General features: G+C 39.4%; 15 non-coding genes across 15 annotated transcripts; all 15 read left to right on the top strand.

Moving 5' to 3' along the window:
- Positions 1–232: 232 nt before the first annotated feature.
- On the top strand, positions 233–305 carry TRNAV-CAC (transfer RNA valine (anticodon CAC)). Its single transcript has one exon. It is a non-coding gene; the product is annotated as a tRNA-Val (tRNA).
- A 2186-nt stretch (positions 306–2491) lies between these two features.
- On the top strand, positions 2492–2563 carry TRNAP-UGG (transfer RNA proline (anticodon UGG)). Its single transcript has one exon. It is a non-coding gene; the product is annotated as a tRNA-Pro (tRNA).
- Positions 2564–2851: 288 nt separating this feature from the next.
- TRNAV-CAC (transfer RNA valine (anticodon CAC)) lies at positions 2852–2924 on the top strand. The gene has a single exon. It is a non-coding gene; the product is annotated as a tRNA-Val (tRNA).
- Positions 2925–5053: 2129 nt separating this feature from the next.
- On the top strand, positions 5054–5125 carry TRNAP-UGG (transfer RNA proline (anticodon UGG)). Its single transcript has one exon. It is a non-coding gene; the product is annotated as a tRNA-Pro (tRNA).
- Positions 5126–5413: 288 nt separating this feature from the next.
- TRNAV-CAC (transfer RNA valine (anticodon CAC)) lies at positions 5414–5486 on the top strand. The gene has a single exon. It is a non-coding gene; the product is annotated as a tRNA-Val (tRNA).
- Positions 5487–7723: 2237 nt separating this feature from the next.
- Positions 7724–7795, top strand: TRNAP-UGG (transfer RNA proline (anticodon UGG)). Its single transcript has one exon. It is a non-coding gene; the product is annotated as a tRNA-Pro (tRNA).
- Positions 7796–8083: 288 nt separating this feature from the next.
- Positions 8084–8156, top strand: TRNAV-CAC (transfer RNA valine (anticodon CAC)). The gene has a single exon. It is a non-coding gene; the product is annotated as a tRNA-Val (tRNA).
- A 2137-nt stretch (positions 8157–10293) lies between these two features.
- TRNAP-UGG (transfer RNA proline (anticodon UGG)) lies at positions 10294–10365 on the top strand. The gene has a single exon. It is a non-coding gene; the product is annotated as a tRNA-Pro (tRNA).
- Positions 10366–10653: 288 nt separating this feature from the next.
- On the top strand, positions 10654–10726 carry TRNAV-CAC (transfer RNA valine (anticodon CAC)). Its single transcript has one exon. It is a non-coding gene; the product is annotated as a tRNA-Val (tRNA).
- A 2311-nt stretch (positions 10727–13037) lies between these two features.
- TRNAP-UGG (transfer RNA proline (anticodon UGG)) lies at positions 13038–13109 on the top strand. Its single transcript has one exon. It is a non-coding gene; the product is annotated as a tRNA-Pro (tRNA).
- A 288-nt stretch (positions 13110–13397) lies between these two features.
- TRNAV-CAC (transfer RNA valine (anticodon CAC)) lies at positions 13398–13470 on the top strand. Its single transcript has one exon. It is a non-coding gene; the product is annotated as a tRNA-Val (tRNA).
- Positions 13471–15611: 2141 nt separating this feature from the next.
- On the top strand, positions 15612–15683 carry TRNAP-UGG (transfer RNA proline (anticodon UGG)). The gene has a single exon. It is a non-coding gene; the product is annotated as a tRNA-Pro (tRNA).
- Positions 15684–15971: 288 nt separating this feature from the next.
- Positions 15972–16044, top strand: TRNAV-CAC (transfer RNA valine (anticodon CAC)). Its single transcript has one exon. It is a non-coding gene; the product is annotated as a tRNA-Val (tRNA).
- Positions 16045–18131: 2087 nt separating this feature from the next.
- TRNAP-UGG (transfer RNA proline (anticodon UGG)) lies at positions 18132–18203 on the top strand. The gene has a single exon. It is a non-coding gene; the product is annotated as a tRNA-Pro (tRNA).
- A 288-nt stretch (positions 18204–18491) lies between these two features.
- On the top strand, positions 18492–18564 carry TRNAV-CAC (transfer RNA valine (anticodon CAC)). Its single transcript has one exon. It is a non-coding gene; the product is annotated as a tRNA-Val (tRNA).
- Positions 18565–20000: the final 1436 nt, after the last annotated feature.

Below are 20000 nucleotides of genomic sequence, written 5' to 3' on the forward strand. Positions count from 1 at the left end.
GCAGTAGTGGATGATTATTTGCTAGAGTCTCATGCTTTTAACCTTGCCCTGCCTGAGCAAATAGGAAACATTTCTCTTTAAGCATTTTGCAAAAATGCTGAACTTGCAAGGCATATACAAGCGTTCAGATAGGACTGTCGGGCAGGTTGCATGAAAGAAATCTAAAACCAGATGCCCTTGGAATAGTCTGTTTTGAGCAGTTTCATCACAGAAGAATCACCTGTAGGTATCTGTTTCTGTAGTGTAGTGGTTATCACGTTCGCCTCACACGCGAAAGGTCCCCGGTTCGAAACCGGGCAGAAACACTAGTTATATTGTCTTGGCTGCAATGTTGAGAGTTGCCGTTTTGCATGAAATTGTCCAGGCCCTGAAGATGGGTTCATGCAGTCTCGTTCCAAGAAAGTGAATTCTCTTAAAAACAATAACATAATTGGCATGTGGATGTATCTGTTGATTCACAAACCTCACTTTCAAAAGAGCCCTGCATTCGGTTCAATGCTCAACCAGAACAAGCATTAACTTTGAGAATTGTTGGCACCAACAGGCCTCCTATTTTAGTGGAGTGTTTCTGGTTTTAAGTGCTGAGGCTTGGGCTCAATTCCTAGATGATCCTTCTCAAGGTGATGATACAAATGCATTGTCACCTTTTCGTTTAATGTCAGAATTGTTTATTTCCATTTGGTGGTGTATGAATGCTTTCGACAGTATGGGGATTTTTTCTAGCCTTGCATGAATAAAAGCATATCACTCCTCTTTATGTATTTTTCTAATACATTTATATTTGCATCTCCTCTCCTAGCATGCATTTTTGACTATCTTACAGGCTGTATATAATAAGTATCAATTCAGGGGCGCTTCTACTACTCAAATCACAACTGTTCTATCACGACATTGATAAGCAATCTGCATCTGCTTCTGTTGTGTATTGGTTATCATATTTACCTGACGTGTGAAAGTCCCATGTTTGACAGTGCACGTTAACAAAGAAACCAATGATTTTTATTAAAAGTTGTCTTGTGTTTTGGTTACCTTGCATCAGCCAAAACGTGCCAGAGATGACTTCATTTGCAGTCACTTGAAAAGTAGGGATTCTCAAATAAATGGCAAGAGGTTGAAACAAATCCAAATAAATGCATGGCATATCTATGAGTAGGTGTATGCATGTATCCATATATAAAGATAGATAGATAGATAGATAGATAGATAGATAGATAGATAGATAGATAGATAGATAGATAGATAGATAGATAGATAGATAGATAGATAGATAGATAGATAGATAGATAGATAGATAGATAGATAGATAGATAGATAGATAGATAGATAGATAGATAGATAGATAGATAGATAGATAGATAGATAGATATAGGGAGAGAGAGAGCGTTAATATAAACAGAGACTTTATTTTCAATCAAGCGGTATTTTCTTTCCTTTAGGAGCAGAATGTTCTGATCATCAGCGCACCAGAATGTAGTGCTTGGTTGGCAAGCATCACATATTGTGATGTGTTAGCTAAGAGTTCCATGTCCTTCAGACTCATATATTCCTCTGTAGTTGTACCTTGGTGATTCCACAAAACATGGCATCATAATCAGCATTCTACTGCCACAGAGTGGACAGAGAAACCATTTAGAATGTCCCTGAAAAAGAAAAAAAAGCATACTTAGGCAGAGCTTTGTGGACAGGAAGGACATTAGAGCAAGTGAGGAATAAGCACTGCTTTTGTTAATTTACATAGGCAGAACAGAGACTGCTGGGAAAAGCCTGAAATTAAAGGCACAGAAAATGCCTGCTTCTGGAGAGAACACTAAGAAGCATTGAAAGTTTTTCCTCTGACCCTGGCCACTCTTAAGAGGAATCCTATGATAGTCAGCAGGACCCACCCTAAAAAGGAAGGGACAGCCATTTGGACCCTTTCCACCTTTCCTATATCTCGCCTGATCGAGCCTGATCGAGCGCTGATTGAGCGGATAAGCACATAAGCACATGTACTTCTCATTTTGGGAAGGCATTGCTTAGCTTGTTACCAGCAGCTCAGTTATGTTATGATGTTAGAGGCTATGCAAGGAATGCTTTAGTCCTGCATTAGGCAGTTTTTATTGCTTCTTGCATTCAAGAGATAGATAATTAGCCAGAATCTGTGGCCCAGCTATTCACCTTGGCATTCCGATTTGCACAAAGGGAATAAGTATTTGAGAGAAAAGGCAAAATGTGTTTCTTATGTTGTTATGAACAGCTTTTTATTCTTTCTCTTTAGGCTCTAGCCAATGCAGAAATATATAAATAACTGCTGACTTCCTGTAAGACTTGTCCAATGCTGAGAAAAAATAAAAGGGGACACTTACAAATGATAGTGCTATCGTTTGAGAAAGGGTAAGTTGACACTGAATTTCCTGTGAATTCACAGACCAAGCATGAAAAAGACCCCAGCATGATCTTCATTGCGGGCTTAGAGCTGGTATTACCTTTTCAGAGGTGAGGGTCTTTCAACGGCTCGTTGGTCTAGGGGTATGATTCTCGCTTTGGGTGCGAGAGGTCCCGGGTTCAAATCCCGGACGAGCCCTTTCGTTGGTGCTCTTTTGAAGTATGCATTTCAAAGCCAATATCAATTTTCTCTTTGCAGTAGTGGATGATTATTTGCTAGAGTCTCATGCTTTTAACCTTGCCCTGCCTGAGCAAATAGGAAACATTTCTCTTTAAGCAATTTGCAAAAATGCTGAACTTGCAAGGCATATACAAGCGTTCAGATAGGGCTGTCGGGCAGGTTGCATGAAAGAAATCTAAAACCAGATGCCCTTGGAATAGTCTGTTTTGAGCAGTTTCATCACAGAAGAATCACCTGTAGGTATCTGTTTCTGTAGTGTAGTGGTTATCACGTTCGCCTCACACGCGAAAGGTCCCCGGTTCGAAACCGGGCAGAAACACTAGTTATATTGTCTTGGCTGCAATGTTGAGAGTTGCCGTTTTGCATGAAATTGTCCAGGCCCTGAAGATGGGTTCATGCAGTCTCGTTCCAAGAAAGTGAATTCTCTTAAAAACAATAACATAATTGGCATGTGGATGTATCTGTTGATTCACAAACCTCACTTTCAAAAGAGCCCTGCATTCGGTTCAATGCTCAACCAGAACAAGCATTAACTTTGAGAATTGTTGGCACCAACAGGCCTCCTATTTTAGTGGAGTGTTTCTGGTTTTAAGTGCTGAGGCTTGGGCTCAATTCCTAGATGATCCTTCTCAAGGTGATGATACAAATGCACCGTCACCTTTTCGTTTAATGTCAGAATTGTTTATTTCCATTTGGTGGTGTATGAATGCTTTCGACAGTATGGGGATTTTTTCTAGCCTTGCATGAATAAAAGCATATCACTCCTCTTTATGTATTTTTCTAATACATTTATATTTGCATCTCCTCTCCTAGCATGCATTTTTGACTATCTTACAGGCTGTATATAATAAGTATCAATTCAGGGGCGCTTCTACTACTCAAATCACAACTGTTCTATCACGACATTGATAAGCAATCTGCATCTGCTTCTGTTGTGTATTGGTTATCATATTTACCTGACGTGTGAAAGTCCCATGTTTGACAGTGCACGTTAACAAAGAAACCAATGATTTTTATTAAAAGTTGTCTTGTGTTTTGGTTACCTTGCATCAGCCAAAACGTGCCAGAGATGACTTCATTTGCAGTCACTTGAAAAGTAGGGATTCTCAAATAAATGGCAAGAGGTTGAAACAAATCCAAAGAAATGCATGGCATATCTATGAGTAGGTGTATGCATGTATCCATATATAAAGATAGATAGATAGATAGATAGATAGAGATATAGATAGATAGATAGATAGATAGATAGATAGATAGATAGATAGATAGATAGATAGATAGATAGATAGATAGATAGATAGATAGATAGATAGATAGATAGATATAGGGAGAGAGAGAGCGTTAATATAAACAGAGACTTTATTTTCAATCAAGCGGTATTTTCTTTCCTTTAGGAGCAGAATGTTCTGATCATCAGCGCACCAGAATGTAGTGCTTGGTTGGCAAGCATCACATATTGTGATGTGTTAGCTAAGAGTTCCATGTCCTTCAGACTCATATATTCCTCTGTAGTTGTACCTTGGTGATTCCACAAAACATGGCATCATAATCAGCATTCTACTGCCACAGAGTGGACAGAGAAACCATTTAGAATTTCCCTGAAAAAGAAAAAAAGCATACTTAGGCAGAGCTTTGTGGACAGGAAGGACATTAGAGCAAGTGAGGAATAAGCACTGCTTTTGTTAATTTACATAGGCAGAACAGAGACTGCTGGGAAAAGCCTGAAATTAAAGGCACAGAAAATGCCTGCTTCTGGAGAGAACACTAAGAAGCATTGAAAGTTTTTCCTCTGACCCTGGCCACTCTTAAGAGGAATCCTATGATAGTCAGCAGGACCCACCCTAAAAAGGAAGGGACAGCCATTTGGACCCTTTCCACCTTTCCTATATCTCGCCTGATCTCGCCTGATCGAGCGCTGATTGAGCGGATAAGCACATAAGCACATGTACTTCTCATTTTGGGAATGCATTGCTTAGCTTGTTACCAGCAGCTCAGTTATGTTATGATGTTAGAGGCTATGCAAGGAATGCTTTAGTCCTGCATTAGGCAGTTTTTATTGCTTCTTGCATTCAAGAGATAGATAACTAGCCAGAATCTGTGGCCCAGCTATTCACCTTGGCATTCCGATTTGCACAAAGGGAATCAGTATTGGAGAGAAAAGGCAAAATGTGTTTCTTATGTTGTTATGAACAGCTTTTTATTCTTTCTCTTTAGGCTCTAGCCAATGCAGAAATATATAAATAACTGCTGACTTCCTGTAAGACGTGTCCAATGCTGAGACAAAATAAAAGGGGACACTTACAAATGATAGTGCTATCGTTTGAGAAAGGGTAAGTTGACACTGAATTTCCTGTGAATTCACAGACCAAGCATGAAAAAGACCCCAGCATGATCTTCATTGCGGGCTTAGAGCTGGTATTACCTTTTCAGAGGTGAGGGTCTTTCAACGGCTCGTTGGTCTAGGGGTATGATTCTCGCTTTGGGTGCGTGAGGTCCCGGGTTCAAATCCCGGACGAGCCCTTTCATTGGTGCTCTTTTGAAGTATGCATTTCAAAGCCAATATTAATTTTCTCTTTGCAGTAGTGGATGCATATTTGCTAGAGTCTCATGCTTTTAACCTTGCCCTGCCTAAGCAAATAGGAAACATTTCTCTTTAAGCATTTTGCAAAAATGCTGAACTTGCAAGGCATATACAAGCGTTCAGATAGGGCTGTCGGGCAGGTTGCATGAAAGAAATCTAAAACCAGATGCCCTTGGAATAACCTGTTTTGAGCAGTTTCATCACAGAAGAATCACCTGTAGGTATCTGTTTCTGTAGTGTAGTGGTTATCACGTTCGCCTCACACGGGAAAGGTCCCCGGTTCGAAACCGGGCAGAAACACTAGTTATATTGTCTTGGCTGCAATGTTGAGAGTTGCCGTTTTGCATGAAATTGTCCAGGCCCTGAAGATGGGTTCATGCAGTCTCGTTCCAAGAAAGTGAATTCTCTTAAAAACAATAACATAATTGGCATGTGGATGTATCTGTTGATTCACAGACCTCACTTTCAAAAGAGCCCTGCATTCGGTTCAATGCTCAACCAGAACAAGCATTAACTTTGAGAATTGTTGGCACCAACAGGCCTTTTATTTTAGTGGAGTGTTTCTGGTTTTTAAGTGCTGAGGCTTGGGCTCAATTCCTAGATGATCCTTCTCAAGGTGATGATACAAATGCATCCTCACCTTTTCGTTTAATGTCAGAATTGTTTATTTCCATTTGGTGGTGTATGAATGCTTTCGACAGTATGGGGATTTTTTCTAGCCTTGCATGAATAAAAGCATATCACTCCTCTTTATGTATTTTTCTAATACATTTATATTTGCATCTCCTCTCCTAGCATGCATTTTTGATTATCTTACAGGCTGTATATAATAAGTATCAATTCAGGGGCGCTTCTTCTACTCAAATCACAACTGTTCTATCACGACATTGATAAGCAATCTGCATCTGCTTCTGTTGTGTATCGGTTATCATATTTACCTGACGTGTGAAAGTCCCATGTTGGACAGTGCACGTTAACAAAGAAACCAATGATTTTTATTAAAAGTTGTCTTGTGTTTTGGTTACCTTGCATCAGCCAAACCGTGCCAGAGATTACTTCATTTGCAGTCACTTGAAAAGTAGGGATTCTCAAATAAATGGCAAGAGGTTGAAACAAATCCAAAGAAATGCATGGCATATCTATGTGTAGGTGTATGCATGTATCCATATATAAAGATAGATAGATAGATAGATAGATATATAGATAGATAGATAGATAGATATATAGATAGATAGATAGATAGATAGATAGATAGATAGATAGATAGATGGATAGATAGATAGATAGATAGATAGATAGATAGATAGATAGATAGATAGATAGATAGATAGATAGATAGATAGATAGATAGATAGATAGATAGATAGATAGATAGATAGATAGATAGATAGATAGATAGATAGATAGATAGATATAGGGAGAGAGAGAGCGTTAATATAAACAGAGACTTTATTTTCAATCAAGCGGTATTTTCTTTCCTTTAGGAGCAGAATGTTCTGATCATCAGCGCACCAGAATGTAGTGCTTGGTTGGCAAGCATCACATATTGTGATGTGTTAGCTAAGAGTTCCATGTCCTTCAGACTCATATATTCCTCTGTAGTTGTACCTTGGTGATTCCACAAAACATGGCATCATAATCAGCATTCTACTGCCACAGAGTGGACAGAGAAACCATTTAAAATTTCCCTGAAAAAGAAAAAAGCATACTTAGGCAGAGCTTTGTGGACAGGAAGGACATTAGAGCAAGTGAGGAATAAGCACTGCTTTTGTTAATTTACATAGGCAGAACAGAGACTGCTGGGAAAAGCCTGAAATTAAAGGCACAGAAAATGCCTGCTTCTGGAGAGAACACTAAGAAGCATTGAAAGTTATTCCTCTGACCCTGGCCACTCTTAAGAGGAATCCTATGATAGTCAGCAGGACCCACCCTAAAAAGGAAGGGAAAGCCATTTGGACCCTTTCCACCTTTCCTATATCGAGCCTGATCGAGCCTGATCGAGCGCTGATTGAGCGGATAAGCACATAAGCACATGTACTTCTCATTTTGGGAAGGCATTGCTTAGCTTGTTACCAGCAGCTCAGTTATGTTATGATGTTAGAGGCTATGCAAGGAATGCTTTAGTCCTGCATTAGGCAGTTTTTATTGCTTCTTGCATTCAAGAGATAGATAATTAGCCAGAATCTGTGGCCCAGCTATTCACCTTGGCATTCCGATTTGCACAAAGGGAATAAGTATTTGAGAGAAAAGGCAAAATGTGTTTCTTATGTTGTTATGAACAGCTTTTTATTCTTTCTCTTTAGGCTCTAGCCAATGCAGAAATATATAAATAACTGCTGACTTCCTGTAAGACTTGTCCAATGCTGAGAAAAAATAAAAGGGGACACTTACAAATGATAGTGCTATCGTTTGAGAAAGGGTAAGTTGACACTGAATTTCCTGTGAATTCACAGACCAAGCATGAAAAAGACCCCAGCATGATCTTCATTGCGGGCTTAGAGCTGGTATTACCTTTTCAGAGGTGAGGGTCTTTCAACGGCTCGTTGGTCTAGGGGTATGATTCTCGCTTTGGGTGCGAGAGGTCCCGGGTTCAAATCCCGGATGAGCCCTTTCATTGGTGCTCTTTTGAAGTATGCATTTCAAAGCCAATATCAATTTTCTCTTTGCAGTAGTGGATGATTATTTGCTAGAGTCTCATGCTTTTAACCTTGCCCTGCCTGAGCAAATAGGAAACATTTCTCTTTAAGCAATTTGCAAAAATGCTGAACTTGCAAGGCATATACAAGCGTTCAGATAGGGCTGTCGGGCAGGTTGCATGAAAGAAATCTAAAACCAGATGCCCTTGGAATAGTCTGTTTTGAGCAGTTTCATCACAGAAGAATCACCTGTAGGTATCTGTTTCTGTAGTGTAGTGGTTATCACGTTCGCCTCACACGCGAAAGGTCCCCGGTTCGAAACCGGGCAGAAACACTAGTTATATTGTCTTGGCTGCAATGTTGAGAGTTGCCGTTTTGCATGAAATTGTCCAGGCCCTGAAGATGGGTTCATGCAGTCTCGTTCCAAGAAAGTGAATTCTCTTAAAAACAATAACATAATTGGCATGTGGATGTATCTGTTGATTCACAAACCTCACTTTCAAAAGAGCCCTGCATTCGGTTCAATGCTCAACCAGAACAAGCATTAACTTTGAGAATTGTTGGCACCAACAGGCCTCCTATTTTAGTGGAGTGTTTCTGGTTTTAAGTGCTGAGGCTTGGGCTCAATTCCTAGATGATCCTTCTCAAGGTGATGATACAAATGCATCGTCATCTTTTCGTTTAATGTCAGAATTGTTTATTTCCATTTGGTGGTGTATGAATGCTTTCGACAGTATGGGGATTTTTTCTAGCCTTGCATGAATAAAAGCATATCACTCCTCTTTATGTATTTTTCTAATACATTTATATTTGCATCTCCTCTCCTAGCATGCATTTTTGACTATCTTACAGGCTGTATATAATAAGTATCAATTCAGGGGCGCTTCTACTACTCAAATCACAACTGTTCTATCACGACATTGATAAGCAATCTGCATCTGCTTCTGTTGTGTATTGGTTATCATATTTACCTGACGTGTGAAAGTCCCATGTTTGACAGTGCACGTTAACAAAGAAACCAATGATTTTTATTAAAAGTTGTCTTGTGTTTTGGTTACCTTGCATCAGCCAAAACGTGCCAGAGATGACTTCATTTGCAGTCACTTGAAAAGTAGGGATTCTCAAATAAATGGCAAGAGGTTGAAACAAATCCAAAGAAATGCATGGCATATCTATGAGTAGGTGTATGCATGTATCCATATATAAAGATAGATAGATAGATAGATAGATAGAGATATAGATAGATAGATAGATAGATAGATAGATAGATAGATAGATAGATAGATAGATAGATAGATAGATAGATAGATAGATAGATAGATAGATAGATAGATAGATAGATAGATATAGGGAGAGAGAGAGCGTTAATATAAACAGAGACTTTATTTTCAATCAAGCGGTATTTTCTTTCCTTTAGGAGCAGAATGTTCTGATCATCAGCGCACCAGAATGTAGTGCTTGGTTGGCAAGCATCACATATTGTGATGTGTTAGCTAAGAGTTCCATGTCCTTCAGACTCATATATTCCTCTGTAGTTGTACCTTGGTGATTCCACAAAACATGGCATCATAATCAGCATTCTACTGCCACAGAGTGGACAGAGAAACCATTTAGAATTTCCCTGAAAAAGAAAAAAAGCATACTTAGGCAGAGCTTTGTGGACAGGAAGGACATTAGAGCAAGTGAGGAATAAGCACTGCTTTTGTTAATTTACATAGGCAGAACAGAGACTGCTGGGAAAAGCCTGAAATTAAAGGCACAGAAAATGCCTGCTTCTGGAGAGAACACTAAGAAGCATTGAAAGTTTTTCCTCTGACCCTGGCCACTCTTAAGAGGAATCCTATGATAGTCAGCAGGACCCACCCTAAAAAGGAAGGGACAGCCATTTGGACCCTTTCCACCTTTCCTATATCTCGCCTGATCGAGCCTGATCGAGCGCTGATTGAGCGGATAAGCACATAAGCACATGTACTTCTCATTTTGGGAATGCATTGCTTAGCTTGTTACCAGCAGCTCAGTTATGTTATGATGTTAGAGGCTATGCAAGGAATGCTTTAGTCCTGCATTAGGCAGTTTTTATTGCTTCTTGCATTCAAGAGATAGATAACTAGCCAGAATCTGTGGCCCAGCTATTCACCTTGGCATTCCGATTTGCACAAAGGGAATCAGTATTGGAGAGAAAAGGCAAAATGTGTTTCTTATGTTGTTATGAACAGCTTTTTATTCTTTCTCTTTAGGCTCTAGCCAATGCAGAAATATATAAATAACTGCTGACTTCCTGTAAGACGTGTCCAATGCTGAGACAAAATAAAAGGGGACACTTACAAATGATAGTGCTATCGTTTGAGAAAGGGTAAGTTGACACTGAATTTCCTGTGAATTCACAGACCAAGCATGAAAAAGACCCCAGCATGATCTTCATTGCGGGCTTAGAGCTGGTATTACCTTTTCAGAGGTGAGTGTCTTTCAACGGCTCGTTGGTCTAGGGGTATGATTCTCGCTTTGGGTGCGAGAGGTCCCGGGTTCAAATCCCGGACGAGCCCTTTCATTGGTGCTCTTTTGAAGTATGCATTTCAAAGCCAATATTAATTTTCTCTTTGCAGTAGTGGATGCATATTTGCTAGAGTCTCATGCTTTTAACCTTGCCCTGCCTAAGCAAATAGGAAACATTTCTCTTTAAGCATTTTGCAAAAATGCTGAACTTGCAAGGCATATACAAGCGTTCAGATAGGGCTGTCGGGCAGGTTGCATGAAAGAAATCTAAAACCAGATGCCCTTGGAATAACCTGTTTTGAGCAGTTTCATCACAGAAGAATCACCTGTAGGTATCTGTTTCTGTAGTGTAGTGGTTATCACGTTCGCCTCACACGCGAAAGGTCCCCGGTTCGAAACCGGGCAGAAACACTAGTTATATTGTCTTGGCTGCAATGTTGAGAGTTGCCGTTTTGCATGAAATTGTCCAGGCCCTGAAGATGGGTTCATGCAGTCTCGTTCCAAGAAAGTGAATTCTCTTAAAAACAATAACATAATTGGCATGTGGATGTATCTGTTGATTCACAGACCTCACTTTCAAAAGAGCCCTGCATTCGGTTCAATGCTCAACCAGAACAAGCATTAACTTTGAGAATTGTTGGCACCAACATGCCTTTTATTTTAGTGGAGTGTTTCTGGTTTTTAAGTGCTGAGGCTTGGGCTCAATTCCTAGATGATCCTTCTCAAGGTGATGATACAAATGCATCCTCACCTTTTCGTTTAATGTCAGAATTGTTTATTTCCATTTGGTGGTGTATGAATGCTTTCGACAGTATGGGGATTTTTTCTAGCCTTGCATGAATAAAAGCATATCACTCCTCTTTATGTATTTTTCTAATACATTTATATTTGCATCTCCTCTCCTAGCATGCATTTTTGATTATCTTACAGGCTGTATATAATAAGTATCAATTCAGGGGCGCTTCTTCTACTCAAATCACAACTGTTCTATCACGACATTGATAAGCAATCTGCATCTGCTTCTGTTGTGTATCGGTTATCATATTTACCTGACGTGTGAAAGTCCCATGTTGGACAGTGCACGTTAACAAAGAAACCAATGATTTTTATTAAAAGTTGTCTTGTGTTTTGGTTACCTTGCATCAGCCAAACCGTGCCAGAGATTACTTCATTTGCAGTCACTTGAAAAGTAGGGATTCTCAAATAAATGGCAAGAGGTTGAAACAAATCCAAAGAAATGCATGGCATATCTATGTGTAGGTGTATGCATGTATCCATATATAAAGATAGATAGATAGATCGATAGATATATAGATAGATAGATAGATAGATATATAGATAGATAGATAGATAGATAGATAGATAGATAGATAGATAGATAGATAGATGGATAGATAGATAGATAGATAGATAGATAGATAGATAGATAGATAGATAGATATATAGATAGATAGATAGATAGATAGATAGATAGATAGATAGATAGATAGATAGATAGATAGATAGATAGATAGATAGATAGATAGATAGATAGATAGATAGATAGATAGATAGATAGATAGATAGATAGATAGATAGATAGATAGATAGATAGATATAGGGAGAGAGAGAGCGTTAATATAAACAGAGACTTTATTTTCAATCAAGCGGTATTTTCTTTCCTTTAGGAGCAGAATGTTCTGATCATCAGCGCACCAGAATGTAGTGCTTGGTTGGCAAGCATCACATATTGTGATGTGTTAGCTAAGAGTTCCATGTCCTTCAGACTCATATATTCCACTGTAGTTGTACCTTGGTGATTCCACAAAACATGGCATCATAATCAGCATTCTACTGCCACAGAGTGGACAGAGAAACCATTTAGAATTTCCCTGAAAAAGAAAAAAAGCATACTTAGGCAGAGCTTTGTGGACAGGAAGGACATTAGAGCAAGTGAGGAATAAGCACTGCTTTTGTTAATTTACATAGGCAGAACAGAGACTGCTGGGAAAAGCCTGAAATTAAAGGCACAGAAAATGCCTGCTTCTGGAGAGAACACTAAGAAGCATTGAAAGTTTTTCCTCTGACCCTGGCCACTCTTAAGAGGAATCCTATGATAGTCAGCAGGACCCACCCTAAAAAGGAAGGGAAAGCCATTTGGACCCTTTCCACCTTTCCTATATCGAACCTGATCGAGCCTGATCGAGCGCAGATTGAGCGGATAAGCACATAAGCACATGTACTTCTCATTTTGGGAAGGCATTGCTTAGCTTGTTACCAGCAGCTCAGATATGTTATGATGTTAGAGGCTATGCAAGGAATGCTTTAGTCCTGCATTAGGCAGTGTTTTATTGCTTCTTGCATTCAAGAGATAGATAATTAGCCAGAATCTGTGGCCCAGCTATTCACCTTGGCATTCCGATTTGCACAAAGGGAATAAGTATTTGAGAGAAAAGGCAAAATGTGTTTCTTATGTTGTTATGAACAGCTTTTTATTCTTTCTCTTTAGGCTCTAGCCAATGCAGAAATATATAAATAACTGCTGACTTCCTGTAAGTCTTGTCCAATGCTGAGAAAAAATAAAAGGGGACACTTACAAATGATAGTGCTATCGTTTGAGAAAGGGTAAGTTGACACTGAATTTCCTGTGAATTCACAGACCAAGCATGAAAAAGACCCCAGCATGATCTTCATTGCGGGCTTAGAGCTGGTATTACCTTTTCAGAGGTGAGGGTCTTTCAACGGCTCGTTGGTCTAGGGGTATGATTCTCGCTTTGGGTGCGAGAGGTCCCGGGTTCAAATCCCGGACGAGCCCTTTCATTGGTGCTCTTTTGAAGTATGCATTTCAAAGCCAATATCAATTTTCTCTTTGCAGTAGTGGATGATTATTTGCTAGAGTCTCATGCTTTTAACCTTGCCCTGCCTGAGCAAATAGGAAACATTTCTCTTTAAGCATTTTGCAAAAATGCTGAACTTGCAAGGCATATACAAGCGTTCAGATAGGGCTGTCGGGCAGGTTGCATGAAAGAAATCTAAAACCAGATGCCCTTGGAATAGTCTGTTTTGAGCAGTTTCATCACAGAAGAATCACCTGTAGGTATCTGTTTCTGTAGTGTAGTGGTTATCACGTTCGCCTCACACGCGAAAGGTCCCCGGGTCGAAACCGGGCAGAAACACTAGTTATATTGTCTTGGCTGCAATGTTGAGAGTTGCCGTTTTGCATGAAATTGTCCAGGCCCTGAAGATGGGTTCATGCAGTCTCGTTCCAAGAAAGTGAATTCTCTTAAAAACAATAACATAATTGGCATGTGGATGTATCTGTTGATTCACAAACCTCACTTTCAAAAGAGCCCTGCATTCGGTTCAATGCTCAACCAGAACAAGCATTAACTTTGAGAATTGTTGGCACCAACAGGCCTCCTATTTTAGTGGAGTGTTTCTGGTTTTAAGTGCTGAGGCTTGGGCTCAATTCCTAGATGATCCTTCTCAAGGTGATGATACAAATGCATCGTCACCTTTTCGTTTAATGTCAGAATTGTTTATTTCCATTTGGTGGTGTATGAATGCTTTCGACAGTATGGGGATTTTTTCTAGCCTTGCATGAATAAAAGCATATCACTCCTCTTTATGTATTTTTCTAATACATTTATATTTGCATCTCCTCTCCTAGCATGCATTTTTGACTATCTTACAGGCTGTATATAATAAGTATCAATTCAGGGGCGCTTCTACTACTCAAATCACAACTGTTCTATCACGACATTGATAAGCAATCTGCATCTGCTTCTGTTGTGTATTGGTTATCATATTTACCTGACGTGTGAAAGTCCCATGTTTGACAGTGCACGTTAACAAAGAAACCAATGATTTTTATTAAAAGTTGTCTTGTGTTTTGGTTACCTTGCATCAGCCAAAACGTGCCAGAGATGACTTCATTTGCAGTCACTTGAAAAGTAGGGATTCTCAAATAAATGGCAAGAGGTTGAAACAAATCCAAATAAATGCATGGCATATCTATGAGTAGGTGTATGCATGTATCCATATATAAAGATAGATAGATAGATAGATAGATAGATAGATAGATAGATAGATAGATAGATAGATAGATAGATAGATAGATAGATAGATAGATAGATAGATAGATAGATAGATAGATAGATAGATAGATAGATAGATAGATAGATAGATAGATATAGGGAGAGAGAGAGCGTTAATATAAACAGAGACTTTATTTTCAATCAAGCGGTATTTTCTTTCCTTTAGGAGCAGAATGTTCTGATCATCAGCGCACCAGAATGTAGTGCTTGGTTGGCAAGCATCACATATTGTGATGTGTTAGCTAAGAGTTCCATGTCCTTCAGACTCATATATTCCTCTGTAGTTGTACCTTGGTGATTCCACAAAACATGGCATCATAATCAGCATTCTACTGCCACAGAGTGGACAGAGAAACCATTTAGAATTTCCCTGAAAAAGAAAAAAAGCATACTTAGGCAGAGCTTTGTGGACAGGAAGGACATTAGAGCAAGTGAGGAATAAGCACTGCTTTTGTTAATTTACATAGGCAGAACAGAGACTGCTGGGAAAAGCCTGAAATTAAAGGCACAGAAAATGCCTGCTTCTGGAGAGAACACTAAGAAGCATTGAAAGTTTTTCCTCTGACCCTGGCCACTCTTAAGAGGAATCCTATGATAGTCAGCAGGACCCACCCTAAAAAGGAAGGGAAAGCCATTTGGACCCTTTCCACCTTTCCTATATCGAGCCTGATCGAGCCTGATTGAGCGCTGATTGAGCGGATAAGCACATAAGCACATGTACTTCTCATTTTGGGAAGGCATTGCTTAGCTTGTTACCAGCAGCTCAGTTATGTTATGATGTTAGAGGCTATGCAAGGAATGCTTTAGTCCTGCATTAGGCAGTTTTTATTGCTTCTTGCATTCAAGAGATAGATAATTAGCCAGAATCTGTGGCCCAGCTATTCACCTTGGCATTCCGATTTGCACAAAGGGAATAAGTATTTGAGAGAAAAGGCAAAATGTGTTTCTTATGTTGTTATGAACAGCTTTTTATTCTTTCTCTTTAGGCTCTAGCCAATGCAGAAATATATAAATAACTGCTGACTTCCTGTAAGTCTTGTCCAATGCTGAGAAAAAATAAAAGGGGACACTTACAAATGATAGTGCTATCGTTTGAGAAAGGGTAAGTTGACACTGAATTTCCTGTGAATTCACAGACCAAGCATGAAAAAGACCCCAGCATGATCTTCATTGCGGGCTTAAAGCTGGTATTACCTTTTCAGAGGTGAGGGTCTTTCAACGGCTCGTTGGTCTAGGGGTATGATTCTCGCTTTGGGTGCGAGAGGTCCCGGGTTCAAATCCCGGACGAGCCCTTTCATTGGTGCTCTTTTGAAGTATGCATTTCAAAGCCAATATCAATTTTCTCTTTGCAGTAGTGGATGATTATTTGCTCGAGTCTCATGCTTTTAACCTTGCCCTGCCTGAGCAAATAGGAAACATTTCTCTTTAAGCATTTTGCAAAAATGCTGAACTTGCAAGGCATATACAAGCGTTCAGATAGGGCTGTCGGGCAGGTTGCATGAAAGAAATCTAAAACCAGATGCCCTTGGAATAGTCTGTTTTGAGCAGTTTCATCACAGAAGAATCACCTGTAGGTATCTGTTTCTGTAGTGTAGTGGTTATCACGTTCGCCTCACACGCGAAAGGTCCCCGGTTCGAAACCGGGCAGAAACACTGGTTATATTGTCTTGGCTGCAATGTTGAGAGTTGCCGTTTTGCATGAAATTGTCCAGGCCCTGAAGATGGGTTCATGCAGTCTCGTTCCAAGAAAGTGAATTCTCTTAAAAACAATAACATAATTGGCATGTGGATGTATCTGTTGATTCACAAACCTCACTTTCAAAAGAGCCCTGCATTCGGTTCAATGCTCAACCAGAACAAGCATTAACTTTGAGAATTGTTGGCACCAACAGGCCTCCTATTTTAGTGGAGTGTTTCTGGTTTTAAGTGCTGAGGCTTGGGCTCAATTCCTAGATGATCCTTCTCAAGGTGATGATACAAATGCATCGTCACTTTTTCGTTTAATGTCAGAATTGTTTATTTCCATTTGGTGGTGTATGAATGCTTTCGACAGTATGGGGATTTTTTCTAGCCTTGCATGAATAAAAGCATATCACTCCTCTTTATGTATTTTTCTAATACATTTATATTTGCATCTCCTCTCCTAGCATGCATTTTTGACTATCTTACAGGCTGTATATAATAAGTATCAATTCAGGGGCGCTTCTACTACTCAAATCACAACTGTTCTATCACGACATTGATAAGCAATCTGCATCTGCTTCTGTTGTGTATTGGTTATCATATTTACCTGACGTGTGAAAGTCCCATGTTTGACAGTGCACGTTAACAAAGAAACCAATGATTTTTATTAAAAGTTGTCTTGTGTTTTGGTTACCTTGCATCAGCCAAAACGTGCCAGAGATGACTTCATTTGCAGTCACTTGAAAAGTAGGGATTCTCAAATAAATGGCAAGAGGTTGAAACAAATCCAAAGAAATGCATGGCATATCTATGAGTAGGTGTATGCATGTATCCATATATAAAGATAGATAGATAGATAGATAGATAGATAGATAGATAGATAGATAGATAGATAGATAGATAGATAGATAGATAGATAGATAGATAGATAGATAGATAGATATAGGGAGAGAGAGAGCGTTAATATAAACAGAGACTTTATTTTCAATCAAGCGGTATTTTCTTTCCTTTAGGAGCAGAATGTTCTGATCATCAGCGCACCAGAATGTAGTGCTTGGTTGGCAAGCATCACATATTGTGATGTGTTAGCTAAGAGTTCCATGTCCTTCAGACTCATATATTCCTCTGTAGTTGTACCTTGGTGATTCCACAAAACATGGCATCATAATCAGCATTCTACTGCCACAGAGTGGACAGAGAAACCATTTAGAATTTCCCTGAAAAAGAAAAAAAGCATACTTAGGCAGAGCTTTGTGGACAGGAAGGACATTAGAGCAAGTGAGGAATAAGCACTGCTTTTGTTAATTTACATAGGCAGAACAGAGACTGCTGGGAAAAGCCTGAAATTAAAGGCACAGAAAATGCCTGCTTCTGGAGAGAACACTAAGAAGCATTGAAAGTTATTCCTCTGACCCTGGCCACTCTTAAGAGGAATCCTATGATAGTCAGCAGGACCCACCCTAAAAAGGAAGGGAAAGCCATTTGGACCCTTTCCACCTTTCCTATATCGAGCCTGATCGAGCGCTGATTGAGTGGATAAGCACATAAGCACATGTACTTCTCATTTTGGGAAGGCATTGCTTAGCTTGTTACCAGCAGCTCAGTTATGTTATGATGTTAGAGGCTATGCAAGGAATGCTTTAGTCCTGCATTAGGCAGTTTTTATTGCTTCTTGCATTCAAGAGATAGATAATTAGCCAGAATCTGTGGCCCAGCTATTCACCTTGGCATTCCGATTTGCACAAAGGGAATAAGTATTTGAGAGAAAAGGCAAAATGTGTTTCTTATGTTGTTATGAACAGCTTTTTATTCTTTCTCTTTAGGCTCTAGCCAATGCAGAAATATATAAATAACTGCTGACTTCCTGTAAGACTTGTCCAATGCTGAGAAAAAATAAAAGGGGACACTTACAAATGATAGTGCTATCGTTTGAGAAAGGGTAAGTTGACACTGAATTTCCTGTGAATTCACAGACCAAGCATGAAAAAGACCCCAGCATGATCTTCATTGCGGGCTTAGAGCTGGTATTACCTTTTCAGAGGTGAGGGTCTTTCAACGGCTCGTTGGTCTAGGGGTATGATTCTCGCTTTGGGTGCGAGAGGTCCCCGGTTCAAATCCCGGATGAGCCCTTTCATTGGTGCTCTTTTGAAGTATGCATTTCAAAGCCAATATCAATTTTCTCTTTGCAGTAGTGGATGATTATTTGCTAGAGTCTCATGCTTTTAACCTTGCCCTGCCTGAGCAAATAGGAAACATTTCTCTTTAAGCAATTTGCAAAAATGCTGAACTTGCAAGGCATATACAAGCGTTCAGATAGGGCTGTCGGGCAGGTTGCATGAAAGAAATCTAAAACCAGATGCCCTTGGAATAGTCTGTTTTGAGCAGTTTCATCACAGAAGAATCACCTGTAGGTATCTGTTTCTGTAGTGTAGTGGTTATCACGTTCGCCTCACACGCGAAAGGTCCCCGGTTCGAAACCGGGCAGAAACACTAGTTATATTGTCTTGGCTGCAATGTTGAGAGTTGCCGTTTTGCATGAAATTGTCCAGGCCCTGAAGATGGGTTCATGCAGTCTCGTTCCAAGAAAGTGAATTCTCTTAAAAACAATAACATAATTGGCATGTGGATGTATCTGTTGATTCACAAACCTCACTTTCAAAAGAGCCCTGCATTCGGTTCAATGCTCAACCAGAACAAGCATTAACTTTGAGAATTGTTGGCACCAACAGGCCTCCTATTTTAGTGGAGTGTTTCTGGTTTTAAGTGCTGAGGCTTGGGCTCAATTCCTAGATGATCCTTCTCAAGGTGATGATACAAATGCATCGTCATCTTTTCGTTTAATGTCAGAATTGTTTATTTCCATTTGGTGGTGTATGAATGCTTTCGACAGTATGGGGATTTTTTCTAGCCTTGCATGAATAAAAGCATATCACTCCTCTTTATGTATTTTTCTAATACATTTATATTTGCATCTCCTCTCCTAGCATGCATTTTTGACTATCTTACAGGCTGTATATAATAAGTATCAATTCAGGGGCGCTTCTACTACTCAAATCACAACTGTTCTATCACGACATTGATAAGCAATCTGCATCTGCTTCTGTTGTGTATTGGTTATCATATTTACCTGACGTGTGAAAGTCCCATGTTTGACAGTGCACGTTAACAAAGAAACCAATGATTTTTATTAAAAGTTGTCTTGTGTTTTGGTTACCTTGCATCAGCCAAAACGTGCCAGAGATGACTTCATTTGCAGTCACTTGAAAAGTAGGGATTCTCAAATAAATGGCAAGAGGTTGAAACAAATCCAAAGAAATGCATGGCATATCTATGAGTAGGTGTATGCATGTATCCATATATAAAGATAGATAGATAGATAGATAGATAGAGATATAGATAGATAGATAGATAGATAGATAGATAGATAGATAGATAGATAGATAGATAGATAGATAGATAGATAGATAGATAGATAGATAGATAGATAGATAGATAGATAGATAGATAGATAGATAGATAGATAGATAGATAGATAGATAGATAGATAGATAGATAGATATAGGGAGAGAGAGAGCGTTAATATAAACAGAGACTTTATTTTCAATCAAGCGGTATTTTCTTTCCTTTAGGAGCAGAATGTTCTGATCATCAGCGCACCAGAATGTAGTGCTTGGTTGGCAAGCATCACATATTGTGATGTGTTAGCTAAGAGTTCCATGTCCTTCAGACTCATATATTCCTCTGTAGTTGTACCTTGGTGATTCCACAAAACATGGCATCATAATCAGCATTCTACTGCCACAGAGTGGACAGAGAAACCATTTAGAATTTCCCTGAAAAAGAAAAAAAGCATACTTAGGCAGAGCTTTGTGGACAGGAAGGACATTAGAGCAAGTGAGGAATAAGCACTGCTTTTGTTAATTTAC

The sequence above is a fragment of the Lissotriton helveticus genome, chromosome 8, assembly GCF_964261635.1.
Source record: "Lissotriton helveticus chromosome 8, aLisHel1.1, whole genome shotgun sequence".
NCBI lineage: Eukaryota > Metazoa > Chordata > Amphibia > Caudata > Salamandridae > Lissotriton > Lissotriton helveticus.